Source organism: Pleurodeles waltl, chromosome 1_1 (assembly GCF_031143425.1).
Source record: "Pleurodeles waltl isolate 20211129_DDA chromosome 1_1, aPleWal1.hap1.20221129, whole genome shotgun sequence".
NCBI lineage: Eukaryota > Metazoa > Chordata > Amphibia > Caudata > Salamandridae > Pleurodeles > Pleurodeles waltl.
Window position 1 is genome coordinate 166378724 of NC_090436.1, and position 14210 is coordinate 166392933.

Below are 14210 nucleotides of genomic sequence, written 5' to 3' on the forward strand. Positions count from 1 at the left end.
TCATCATTCAGCCATGAGAGCACAGCCCTGTTGCCATGCTCAGATTTGTCTGTTTTGAGAAGTCAATTGTCTTGGCCACAGGTGCTATGCACATTGCCTTCTTTATGGTGTCAAAAGTGTCTTGCATGCCTCTGTCTAGATCATGTTTGGCAGCTTATAACCAGTCAATGAGCTCATCAGCTTGGGGGATGAGGTGAGCTTCAACCTTAGTGACTGAGCTGAGCATTCCACAGACCACACAGAACTGGAGTTCTGGTGTGGTACCTAGTGGGGTGGCCTTGGGTACAAGAACACATAGACTGGAAAAAGAGAACTGTTTGAGTGTTCAGTCACTGCTAACTCCAGTAGTTGGGATAACTCTTCCTCAGTGCTTTTTCAGACAGCATGTAAATTTTGTTTTTGATAGGCATGCTGTCCCGAGTGTCCTAGATACACCCAGTGGTGAGCCCTGGGGTAATTGAGAATAGGAAGAAACAGCAAAGGAGTAGCAGTACCACCAGCATAATGGTCTACTCATCCGATTGATGTTCACTCCTATGTCCGCTTACCTAATTCAGACGGGCCTACATACAGGTAAGTTTTCACTGGCCGTCACTGCCAAGAAAACTCTGGCAGCAAGGAGCAGGGAAAACTGTCTAATGCCCCTTCTCCATGGGAAAGATAACTTTCATGTTGTGATGACATTGTTTGTTTTTTCCGTAAAAGAATATCACACTTCGGGATTTTCTTTTTGAAAATAAAACAAATAAGTTTGACAAATGGCTACATCATGTTGACAGAGTTGTTGACAGAGTTGTCCGTCATGCTTAAAAAAAGCACTGACAGGAACTGCTGTGATGATGGCGATTCCTGCCAATGCTTCAGAAATGATTGCAGTCTTGGCGGTCATTTTTAAATTTGATAGGAGACTCCGTCAGGATGATGAAGAGGTTTACTCCATCGTCTTGACAGATTTACCTCCACCTGCCAGATTATAAATCATCCCTTATGTCTTCAATTTACAGCACTACACAACTAATAGAACATTTTGATTGCACTAACAAGAACCATAATTTTATGTGAAATGCATTAAATCTTATAGTTTGTCTGTACTTGTCCTAAGCGCAGCTGCCTGCCGGGAAGCACCTATCCTGCTTTAATCAAATTGTATTACTTTTTTTAAAATTGCAGAATGTTATTGCGAGCATAAGCCTGCCCGTTTAGGTAGTTCCTTATTTTATTTTTATTTTTGTTGCTTGCCCTTAACAATGAAAAAGTTGGACTAGCTAGCCAAGTCTGGACATATTGGCTTTGCCAATGCTTGGATGTTTTACAATTAGATTGCTTCCCTGCAGCCTTACTTCTGGAAGCAAATAACATTTGAGTTTACTTCAAACTAGATTTATATTTATTCCATTTTCAAGTGAATTTTGCTCTAGAGAATCTATCAGTCTTTCGAGTCCAATATTGGTTTTGCTTATTAGGATCTGATCATCAGCATAAAGCAGGTTCAGATAGCCGGTATGTACCCTGTACGGGAGAGTGGGAGTTTACCTTATTCAGTTGTGATGTTAAGCCTGCTAGGTAGAGTGTGAATGGTTTAGGTGCCAATACGCATCCCTTCCTCAAACCTGAGTGCATATCGATTTTCCTTGATAGGCCTGTTCCGGCTCTGATTTGGATCCTTACCCAGGTATTTGTAGGGAGCATTTGGATCGGTCTTTGTAGCTTGAGAGGTATTTTCCAGCTGGCTAGATTTGCCCACAGCTTCTCACATTGCAGGCAGTTGAATGCAGCCTTAAAGTCTACAAAATATAAATATAGTGTAATCTGTTTCCTTAGCTGGTTGGCCCATAATGAGAGACAGTGTTAAGATGTTTGCGGAAGTACCTTCGCCTTTGCTTAAGCCTGTTTGGTTTACTGGTATTTTCTCTTTTTCGTTTGCCCAAGTTGACAGATCTTGCAGCAGCCAAAGTATTTGGCCTCGTTATCCAACAAGGAAATCAATATTTAGCTATCACGGAGTGCCCTTTCTCCTCCTTTATATATTGGATTGATCACCAACCCTGTCTATGACTCCAGTATAAATGTGTTTGGTAGAACAAGGTCGTAAACTCATTCTAGTTGCTCTGCCTTGAACTCTGGCTTTGTCTTGCAAAAGGCACCTTTCTTATGTCCTCGTGCTCCATCAGTGCCGCCTTCGTTGATGATTTTGAAAATTTTGCTCTGCGGCCAGAAGTTTGTACTTGCTGCTCGACCATGCAATTTCTTGGGGTTTTGTAGCGTTGTGACGTCCTGGTCTTTGTGTAGTCCAAGTGCCTTTGCCCCTCTTGGCTGCCCTTTTCTCCAGTTGTTGTTGTGTTATTGAGTGCACAAGTGTATGCTGAAACGTTCTATTAGGAACTTTCCCCAGTGGTCTTCTGGGACGTTTGAGTTGCTTATGCTGTCTGGGCACCATCCTGTGGGGTTAACTGTCTTCCAGAATGTATTATTAGTTTGCGTTTCGACTGAGCTGAAGCAATTTTGCCTAGATGGATCGCCCTCTGTTTACTAATGGGGAACTTATTATGGGCATTGTACTCAATAAAGCTTTATTTAAAAACTGATTTTAATATCGCCAGGGGCGATCTTCACCCTGATTAAGGAGGGGAGGAAAGTCTGTGCAGAGGAATAAATTACAAACAAGCATTTGCAATGCAATGGGTCTCGCATTTACTGAAGTTAGAGCTATTAACGATGTAATCTCCTAACCAGACTTTTCTTGCCACATTAATTGAAAATGAAAAGTAAAAGAGTTTCACATAGGTGCGCCGATGGTCACCATGAGCATGAGTGTGAAGGAGAGACACAAAAGGAAAAAAGTTCACTCAGAGTCAAACATATCGGCAAAAGTGCAATTAGCCATGTAACTGGGTCGATGTCCCAGGAGGTAACCAAACCGCACTAAAGAGGGACAAATGTAAAGCATTTACCAATGATAACAAAGGAGTTTGAAGGGCAAGCCCATGAACGAGCGATAGTGATGGACGTGTTTAAAAGCCCAATTAGATAACAACACGTCAGAAAAGCAGCGCTTGCGCGCGGCTATGCTCAACCTAAGAATGAGACCAACCTGTTCATGTTATAGAACATACTGAAATATGTTATCTTTAAAGCACCACCCTTTTCAGGTAGCTCCGCAGACGAATGAGTGAAAGATGGAAGCACCTCAGAGTGCACCACCATTAGGCCTGGACGTAATGTTTAATTTTGCAGGCAGAATTGAAAGAATTTGTTAATTCTGCTGCTCCGCTGGCAGAATTAATCTGCAGTAGATTTTTTCTAAAGAGGGATGGAAGAGGGAGCAGTCCCTCTATGTTTAAAAATTAATGCAGGATACATTTTTAATCTGCAGTGTTTTTTTTAAATATAGAGGGACTGCTCCCTATTGCAGGCCTGGTTAAAAATCACTGTCCAGTACAGCAGTGCATACTCCTCGGTGCCCTTACATACTCTGCAGTAATCACTGCAGAGTATGTAAGGGTGCCGAGTGGTATTTGGCTGTGCTATTTTAATGCAAAATGCATCCTTGCATCTGTTTTTGGGCACAAGGGTGCGTTTTGGGGTAAAAAAAATAGTGTGAAATGCCCACTTGTGGAATTCGTGGAATCTCACAGAATTTTAATGTAATTCCACAGAATCAAGCTGTCCATTCCACCCACGCCTAATCACAATACCCAGAAGCACTATTTACCAATAGCATTGAAGCATGTGCGTTGTTCCTTCAAACAGTTGTGCTCCATATGCCAAACACTGGGGGAACAGCAGGTAGGTATACTTGTGCGACGGATTAAACAATGCACATCTGATAAAGTGTGTTTCATAGATGGAGTACACAATTATTCTGTTTTGGAATGTGAGATAGTGGACTTCCTATATGTAAAAATCTGTCTGTATTATCTAAAAATAAATTAGAGCTCTGAAGAGTAATAAGTAATTCAGATAGTAGTAACAACTTAGTGCTGTGGACTCAATAACAAAGTTATGACTTAGCTATCAAAAGGTAGAAAACAATCGAGCAATAAACAGAGATGTGCACTCACATCTCTCCTCCAACTCATATTATTGTATTGTAGTGTGTTTTAGCAGTGAGTTTTGCATATTTGCGATGCCTACAATTTCTTAGAGAACAATGATTCATCTGTAGCTCATTTTGGACAATAAAATAATTTTACAACAAAATGGCTATACACAATACATTTAGACGTATATAATCAAGCCATGCAGAAATAGAGATCAAGCATTTTTAATCTATGGATGTTTTAAACACACATTACATATAATTGTATTTTTGAGGAGAAAAAAGTGCATAGTGCCCCGAATGAGGAGAGAAACTGCAGAGAAGGAGAATTACGCACGCGGTGTAGGAACTTTGTGTTCATATAAAGCAGACAAGTCCAGTCCATGCGAAAGTACAGACACAGATAGGCCCAGGGCTTGATTACATCTTTTCAATCTTTCAGGTTTGTGTGCTATTGGTTGTTGATGGTGTTTTGACCTAAATATGAATGTTTCATCAGGACAGCAGGGAATAAAGAACACCTCTGTGGGAAATTATAATAGCTAACGTTAGCCACCAATAATGATGATTGACTGATGGGCTAGACAGGAATACTGGCATAAATGCCTCAGGATGTACATGCAGCCACTTGTTTACATCTGTGGCCCAGAAAGATAATCTATAAAATTTGAAACACACTAGTAAGTGGTATGCACAAGATGACAGTGCTCGCTAATGGTACAATGCCATAATTGCCAAGAGGCCTCACATATTGTTAGTGATACCCAAAGTGACACCAAGGTGGACAATTATATGTACTTACTCCAGGGGTCAATGCTGGTGACCCAATTTAGAAAGGATCAGATATATATTAATAAGTGTTTCAATGTTTGTATATTGCTAAAACATATTAATTGGCTATTTGCTTAGGAGTTGCAAAATGTAATAAGGAAAAATGGTGTTACACCCAGATGTGATCTGCTAGTAAGGATTGTTCCAATCGTGCTCAGAGTAAGCCAGCGCTGTCATATGTGGGAGCACATGGTAGCGCAGGGCCACAAACTGGGTGGCTTGTAAGGAGGACTTAAAAAAAAAAAAAAAAAAAAGTAGCCCTGATTTTTGGATAAGTGAACCATAAGAGCAGTGCTCCCGGCGCTTTCCCGAGTGGAAGGCATGGTAGAAAGCCACGAACGAAGTGGCATGTACGAGAACTATTTAAAAAGTTCCTGAGTTGTTTTATTCAAGCCGGGAGGTCAGTGACATTGTCACACTCTCTGTGCAGTGAATCCTCCTTGCAGCGGACGCAAGGCCAGCAATTAAAAATGGCTGATCACCGATTTGAGGCATTGATTGCTCCTACATTTTAGCTTCTGTATCCTCAAAACATTATTTTTTGTTTGTTAGAACATGATTCAATGAACAGTATGTTTAGTTATAAAATTAGAAAGTTTCTTAACATTAAGGAATGACAGTGAAGTCACAAAATCAGGACAATCGACACTGAAGAAGTGCAACATCAGCAATTAGTTTGCAACAGCTATTTATATATCAGTACAAATAAGTGTAAAGCAATAATAAAAATAAGACACTCTTGTATAAATATGTTATACTCATGACGTCAGTGTGATGGATACAACAATGACTCCTTTACACTCTTCCATCACAGTAAGTCTTCTTTTATATTGAGCTACATTTTTGGATCCATTTGCACTTCAGTCTTTGCACAATACCTGTCAAGTCACATCCTGTGCCCAGGAGGCATGCTGTGTGAAGACTGAGGACTAACCCAATTGCGTGTCATGCTTTCCTTCTTAGTCCATCAGTCCAACTGACATCCCTCTTGTCTCCTCACAGGATCAGAGATTCTCCAACTTTGAACAGTATTGCGTGGAGGAGGAAGATGGCAGAGTTCAACTATGACCCCTGGAGTGGAAGTCTGTATTAACTCAATGGCCCCTAATGGGGACGTTGTTACGAGGGCGAATGAGGAAGTGCTGCTGAAGATACTGAACTCAGAGATGGAGCAACCAAGAGACTCGTTGGGGAGGGGTGTGCAGTAACTGGAGGTGTCGGAAGATACTGGCAGTCCTCAGAGGGCATTGGGCTGAAGTCGAACACATAGGAGAAGAAAGCTGAGGAAACGGAAGATGGAGTCACACACAGAGCTGCCAGACATCCCAGCCACGTCGCTGGAGGAAAGTCGTTCAGCCAGGTGTGTAGTAAGGTTTTAATGTGGGGCCGTCGGGGAAGATAGTATACAGAGTGCCCTTTTATTTAGTGGGAATATTGAAACGTTTTTGTCTTTCTTTTCCTGCCAAGCACGTACTAATTTGAAGGACAGAGCGGCTATTTACCCCCAGGCATTTGCATGACCTTAAGTGATACCAACCTACAGTAACTGAAACTGAAGGTTACCGCTGGATAAAGTGGACAGAGACGCATTGTATTTTGTTTTTGTCTATTATTACAATTTTTTTGTTGTATACTCTAAAATTTCATGACCCTAACCACACATATCCCTGGGTGAAAATGGTGAGGGATACATTTATAAGTCAAAAGGATAGTGACTTACTGTTGGACTTTTGCTTATGCAGGGTCATCCCCAGTCTTTTTCGCCTCCTGCCTCCTATTTTTTTCTGACATGTTGCTGTTGGCTTTTCAACTCTGAGCACTTTACCACTGCTAACCAGTGCTAAAGTGCATATGCTCTCCTGTTTAAATTGTATGTAAGTGGTTTATCCATGATTGGCATATTTGATTTACTAGTAAGTCCCTAGTAAGGTGCACTAGAGGTGCCAGGGCCTGTAAATCAAATGCTACTAGTGGGCCTGCAGCACTGGTTGTGCCACCCACATAAGTAGCTCTGTAATCATGTCTCAGACCTGCCACTGCAGTGTCTGTGTGTGTATTCTTACACTGTAAATTCGACTTGGCAAGTGTACCCACTTGCCAGGCCTAAACCTTCCCTTTTCTGACATGTAAGGCACCCCTAAGGTAGGCCCTAGGTAGCCCCAAGGGCAGGGTGCAGTGTATGGATAAGGTAGGACATATAGTAATGTGGTTTATATGTCCTGACAGTGAAATACTGCCAATTTCGTTTTCACTGTTGCAAGGTCTGTCTCTCTCTCATAGGATAATATGGGGGCTACCTTTAAAGATGATTAAAGTGTAGATTCCCCTAGAGAGTAGATGGACATGTGGAGTTTGGGATCCCTGGACTCACAATTTAAAAATACATCTTTTAGTAAAGTTGATTTTAAGATTGTGCGTTTGGAAATGCCACTTTTAGAAAGTGAGCATTTTCTTGCTTAAACCATTCTGTGACTCTGCCTTGTTTGTGGATTCCCTGTCTGGGTCAGTTTGACAGTTGGGTTGTTTTTCACCTCACACCAGACAGTGACACAAAGGGAGCTGGGGTGTGATCTGCATTTCCTGATTAGCCATCTCTGCTAGGAGGGAGGGGTGGAGTGGTCACTCTCATCTGAAAGGACTGTGCCTGCCTCTGACAATGCTGTCTCCAGCCCCCTGGTGTGTGTCTGAGGCCTTGCCTGGGCAAGGCAGGATTTCACAAGAAGGTGTGAGTCCCCTTTGAAGGAAGGTGACTTCAAAGACTAAAATGGGTATAAGAAGGGCACCCAAACTTACAAACTTTAGAAACACTTCTGGAATCAAGGGGAACCTCTGCCTGGAGAAGAGCTGATCGCTGAGGAACAAGTGCTGCCCTGCCTGTGACTGTGCTTTGTGGAGCTTTCCTGCAGTGCTGCTTCTGCCTGAGTAAGAGGGCAAAGACTGGACTTTGTGTGCCTTCCATCTTGAAGAAGAAATCTCCAAGGGCTTGATGTAGAGCTTGCCTCCTGTTATTGAAGTCTCAGGGATAGCAAAGACTTCTTCCTGCCAGCACCTGGAGTCTCTGGAGAGACCCCTACTCTGCTCTGTGGTGCCCTTCCAGTTCCTGGGACCCTGAAAGGAGAGGCTGGCAGCCTAAGGACAAAAATACACGCACCGAGCGCCGTGCGGAGAAAAGATCGACGCGAATCCGATCGCGGCTGAGAAAACGACGCGACGCCGGTTCCGCAGCTGAGAAACGACGCCGCAGGAAACGCGACCGAAAAACCGACGCCCGGAGCAGGAGAAACGACGCGCAGCATCGCTGACGGAGGCTGAGAGATCGCGCCCTGCGCCGCGGGACTTTCGGATCGTCGTGTGGCTGGCTTTTTCAACACGCACCGCCGTGCCGAGTTGTTTTCGACGCACACAGCCGTGCAGGGTTACTTTCGACGCACACCGCCCGTGCGGGGTTATTTTTGACGCAAACCAGGTACATTTTCACGCTAGCAGCGCTAGTGTGGTGTTACAACTACCTAAAGACTCTTTTTATTTTAAACCTTTAAAAAATCATAACTTGACTTGTGTATGTTGGATTTTTGTCGTTTTGGTCTTGTTTTGTCTAGATAAATATTTCCTATTTTTCTAAACTGGTGTTGTGTCATTTTGTAGTGTTTTCATTAAGTTACTGTGTGTGTTGGTACAAATACTTTACACCTAGCACTCTGAGGTTAAGCCTACTGCTCTGCCAAGCTACCAAGGGGGTAAGCAGGGGTTAGCTGAGGGTGATTCTCTTTTATCCTAACTAGAGTGAGGGTCCTTGCTTGAACAGGGGGTAACCTGACTGTCAACCAAAGACCCCATTTCTAACATTGGTGGCAGCGGTGGGATTGGACTTGTATTTGTACTTGACATACAGTAATTAAGTGTACACTACTGTTTTGATCTCAGACCACTACGTGACCACATACTACTTGTCTTGTGATTCTGCTTTTTGTTCTCTGATGTCCTCCTGGAAGTATTGATAATATTTTTGGACTTTGTTTTTGGGTTGTGAAGCCTTTGCAGAATGGAAGTCAATTTCTGGCACCTATTTATGTATAAAAAGTGGCAGCTTAAAGCATTCTGCATGGAAAGGGGACTGGCTGTGAACAGGAAATCCAGAAGGGAGGATCTTGAGTCAGCCCTGTTTCAGTATGAATTGAAACGTTGTCAGGCAACACCACCAAATGAGTCTGAGGAGGATAACTACTCTGAGGAGGAGGATAACTACTCTGAGGAGGAGGAAACAGAAAGAGATGAGTGGCTCCTAGCTCGAATCCGGAGTCTGGAAGAGCTAGATGCAGAGCTTGAGAGGGCTGAGGAGGAGAGAGCCTTAGTCCTAGAAAAAGAAAGGATTGCAGCTCAAGAGCTGAGCTGTGAAGAGCTGAAGCTGGAGGCCATGAGGGCTGAGTCCAGTTCAGATGGTGGCAGCAAAAATCTTGTATCCAGTACTGCTGAAGCAGTGCACATGCCCAGAGATGTGGTGCCCTACTTGAAGGAGGGAGTTAACACACGCCAGGAGGTTCAGGGGTATGAGGTAGCTCCAGTGATGCACAGGGTCCCTGAGGTGGATTGGGGAACTGGCATGGGGAGTCATATTCCTACTGGTGGGAGGGACACTCTACTGACTCTAAGTGAGAGTGACAGGGAGAGGGGTTCCCCCCAGGTAGAAGTCCTGGTTATGGAGTGTGAAAACATCCCAGAAGAGTGTGGGTTGAGTGTCAGGGACAGTCAGGTACTGTCTCACCAGTCTCAGGAGGGTGATGTGGGGTGCTTTTTCAAAGCAGAGTCACTGGATGGTTGGGTGAAGGGTACTTTGGTTAATTCATGTGAGGGGCTGAGTGATGTAATTGCTGGAGAGCATATGTCTAGTCCTTATTTTCCAGAGCTATGCCAACACCAGGTGGAGTGTGAGTTCTCTGACCCCAGGGAGCTTACAATGGAGGCAGACTTCTGGGTGAGTACCAGAGAGTCTGAAGAGGCATTTGGGGGTGCTCCTGAGAGGAGTGGTCTAGGTAGTTCCCAACCAGGTGAGGTAGGGAAGGATTGTAGTGTCCCAGGTAGGTCCCAGTGTAGTGGGATGGGTGAGGGACCCCATGTCCAGTCTCAGAGGAGAGGGAATGGGGATGGGTTGAGGCCCAAGGTGCCCGAGATCCGGTCCCAGGTCCTGGAGGGTTCCCTGCGGGAACCCCAGGAGGGGAGCCTAGCCTGTACCATAGGGCCATCTGTTGAGGGAGACCCCACAGTGTCAGGAGAACTTGGGGGGGCGGCTGTAGCCAGCGTCCCACCAGTTCTGGTGTCTGGCAGTACCACTCCTAGTGAGGGGCTGCAGAAGTCCAGACAGAGGGTTGAGAGGGGGTTGCGGACCCCAGTGGAGAACCTGGAGGGTCAGGGGTCAGCTCTGAGAGCAGAGCCCCCCATGAATGACCTTGGTAAGACCATTTCTGGGTTGGGGGGAATCCAGACTCTGTCAGATGGGCAGAGGTCAGGAGACCTGCGCCAGCCAGACTCTTGTTTGGCCCTTCGGGACAGTGTGTCCCTTGAGGGGGGTACGTGTGCCCCCCTGGAAGTCCTGGTGTGCCAGGCAATGGTTCAACCGCAGGGTGGTGACTCTGGGTTGAATGATCAGGTTCAGGGGGTAAACTCTGACCTGATGGGGGGTAAGTGTGCTCCCAAGGAAGTCCTGGTGTGCCAGGCAGTGGTTCAACCGCAGGGTGGTGACCCTGGGTTGGATGACCAGGTTCAGAGGGTAAACTCTGACCTGGTAGGGGGTAGGTATGCCCCCCAGGAAGTCCTGGTTTGCCAGGCAGTGATCCAGTCTGTGGGTACAGACCCTGGATTGGGAGGCCAGGTTAAGGGTGTCCCCCCTGACCTGGAGGAAGGGGCTACTGCTAACAGTGCCCCTACCATGTTGTCTTCTGGGGGGGTCGCTCCTAGTTGGGTGGTTCAGGACCCCAGAAGAGAGGGCAGGGGGAGGGAAGCCTCACCCCTGGCCCTGGTCCAACCTGAAGGTACAGACCCCAGGTTGGAGGATCAGTTGCAGGTTAACATCCCTGCACTGATGGAAGAATTGTGCAGGACTGCTTCTACAAGCACCCTGACAGTTTTGGACTCTGGGGGTGCCGCTTCTGCAGGGAGGGTACAGAGCCCCAGAGGGGAGGACCAGGGTCAGGTTGTCATCCCTGACCTGGTGGAAGAGAGAGTGGTCAAAGGGTGCCAGGCACCCGGGGCTACCACCCCCCACTCTCCACAGTCACAGTGGTTAGAGAGGCCTGAGGTCGGGCTCTCATCCCTGACAGTTGTCTGGGGCCACTGTGGCTTGCTGTCCTGGTGGACAGAGTTGCCCCTGGGGGGGGGAGGACGAGAGTCACACCCCGGGGGTGGAGTGGGCAACACCACTGTGTTGGCCCTGGTGGTACTATCTGCCCATTGCAATACATCTGTGAGCAAAGTAAAGTTAGGTGTTGCACAGATGGTGTCTGTAGATGTGGAGAAGGGTTCCCCATGGGTTAGCTTAGTGGGCCCTGAGAGTATGGACAGAGGGATCCAACTGGAGTCAGGAAGGCGTAGAACTGGAACATGCCCCTGCTGTTGTGGGCCTGGGTCCCTGTTCTATCGCCCCAATCAGGGAAGTACATCAAGGTATTGATTGTTCTCCCCTGGCTTTAGGCTGGTAGGGGGTCGTGTTGGACTTTTGCTTATGCAGGGTCATCCCCAGTCTTTTTCGCCTCCTGCCTCCTATTTTTTTCTGACATGTTGCTGTTGGCTTTTCAACTCTGAGCACTTTACCACTGCTAACCAGTGCTAAAGTGCATATGCTCTCCTGTTTAAATTGTATGTAAGTGGTTTATCCATGATTGGCATATTTGATTTACTAGTAAGTCCCTAGTAAGGTGCACTAGAGGTGCCAGGGCCTGTAAATCAAATGCTACTAGTGGGCCTGCAGCACTGGTTGTGCCACCCACATAAGTAGCTCTGTAATCATGTCTCAGACCTGCCACTGCAGTGTCTGTGTGTGTATTCTTACACTGTAAATTCGACTTGGCAAGTGTACCCACTTGCCAGGCCTAAACCTTCCCTTTTCTGACATGTAAGGCACCCCTAAGGTAGGCCCTAGGTAGCCCCAAGGGCAGGGTGCAGTGTATGGATAAGGTAGGACATATAGTAATGTGGTTTATATGTCCTGACAGTGAAATACTGCCAATTTCGTTTTCACTGTTGCAAGGTCTGTCTCTCTCTCATAGGATAATATGGGGGCTACCTTTAAAGATGATTAAAGTGTAGATTCCCCTAGAGAGTAGATGGACATGTGGAGTTTGGGATCCCTGAACTCACAATTTAAAAATACATCTTTTAGTAAAGTTGATTTTAAGATTGTGCGTTTGGAAATGCCACTTTTAGAAAGTGAGCATTTTCTTGCTTAAACCATTCTGTGACTCTGCCTTGTTTGTGGATTCCCTGTCTGGGTCAGTTTGACAGTTGGGTTGTTTTTCACCTCACACCAGACAGTGACACAAAGGGAGCTGGGGTGTGATCTGCATTTCCTGATTAGCCATCTCTGCTAGGAGGGAGGGGTGGAGTGGTCACTCTCATCTGAAAGGACTGTGCCTGCCTCTGACAATGCTGTCTCCAGCCCCCTGGTGTGTGTCTGAGGCCTTGCCTGGGCAAGGCAGGATTTCACAAGAAGGTGTGAGTCCCCTTTGAAGGAAGGTGACTTCAAAGACTAAAATGGGTATAAGAAGGGCACCCAAACTTACAAACTTTAGAAACACTTCTGGAATCAAGGGGAACCTCTGCCTGGAGAAGAGCTGATCGCTGAGGAACAAGTGCTGCCCTGCCTGTGACTGTGCTTTGTGGAGCTTTCCTGCAGTGCTGCTTCTGCCTGAGTAAGAGGGCAAAGACTGGACTTTGTGTGCCTTCCATCTTGAAGAAGAAATCTCCAAGGGCTTGATGTAGAGCTTGCCTCCTGTTATTGAAGTCTCAGGGATAGCAAAGACTTCTTCCTGCCAGCACCTGGAGTCTCTGGAGAGACCCCTACTCTGCTCTGTGGTGCCCTTCCAGTTCCTGGGACCCTGAAAGGAGAGGCTGGCAGCCTAAGGACAAAAATACACGCACCGAGCGCCGTGCGGAGAAAAGATCGACGCGAATCCGATCGCGGCTGAGAAAACGACGCGACGCCGGTTCCGCAGCTGAGAAACGACGCCGCAGGAAACGCGACCGAAAAACCGACGCCCGGAGCAGGAGAAACGACGCGCAGCATCGCTGACGGAGGCTGAGAGATCGCGCCCTGCGCCGCGGGACTTTCGGATCGTCGTGTGGCTGGCTTTTTCAACACGCACCGCCGTGCCGAGTTGTTTTCGACGCACACAGCCGTGCAGGGTTACTTTCGACGCACACCGCCCGTGCGGGGTTATTTTTGACGCAAACCAGGTACATTTTCACGCTAGCAGCGCTAGTGTGGTGTTACAACTACCTAAAGACTCTTTTTATTTTAAACCTTTAAAAAATCATAACTTGACTTGTGTATGTTGGATTTTTGTCGTTTTGGTCTTGTTTTGTCTAGATAAATATTTCCTATTTTTCTAAACTGGTGTTGTGTCATTTTGTAGTGTTTTCATTAAGTTACTGTGTGTGTTGGTACAAATACTTTACACCTAGCACTCTGAGGTTAAGCCTACTGCTCTGCCAAGCTACCAAGGGGGTAAGCAGGGGTTAGCTGAGGGTGATTCTCTTTTATCCTAACTAGAGTGAGGGTCCTTGCTTGAACAGGGGGTAACCTGACTGTCAACCAAAGACCCCATTTCTAACACTTACCTACTCCTTTTTATCTCTTTCCAAGATCCTCAGCAGGACAACCTCCATCCAGTCTCTGAATCAGGAACCTGAAAAGAAGAGGAGAACTTCCATTAGTGTAGACTGTTTCTGTTAATATGAACTTAGACATCACTAATAAATATATCAAGCGACACCAATATGTTTGTGTTCCCTTTATTGACGACTCAGAGATGACACATGCCATTTCTATGACTTGCCATTTGATGTCTTCCGTGGAGTAATTTTGTTCCACAAAGTATGCAACTGATGGAGGATTCAGCACTCAACATTGTGAGCGTGCCTGGCCTTATTTGGTCTCTGGTAATTTTGAGGGGGTTGCGTTAGAGTTTCGATGGACCTTTTGACTCTGCTAAGAGTGTTCCACCATGGATATCACATTTTCTCATGATCCAGCTAACAGGAACACAACTTAGTATGACAAATACTTATCAGAAACTTTGAGTCAGTAAACTTTACACACCATGGTCCCTGTGACCATGAATAATCACAC

At 46.0% G+C, this 14210-nt stretch overlaps 1 long non-coding RNA gene across 1 annotated transcript in view; it reads left to right on the forward strand.

The window, feature by feature from the left end:
• LOC138281856 (uncharacterized) overlaps nt 1–13853 on the forward strand; it is a 46368-nt gene extending 32515 nt beyond the window's left edge. The window contains exons 2-3 of the long non-coding RNA XR_011200907.1: nt 5873–6230; nt 13725–13853. This is a non-coding gene — a long non-coding RNA (uncharacterized lncRNA). The remainder of the gene's footprint in view (nt 1–5872; nt 6231–13724) is intronic.
• The last annotated feature ends 357 nt before the right edge of the window (nt 13854–14210 follow it).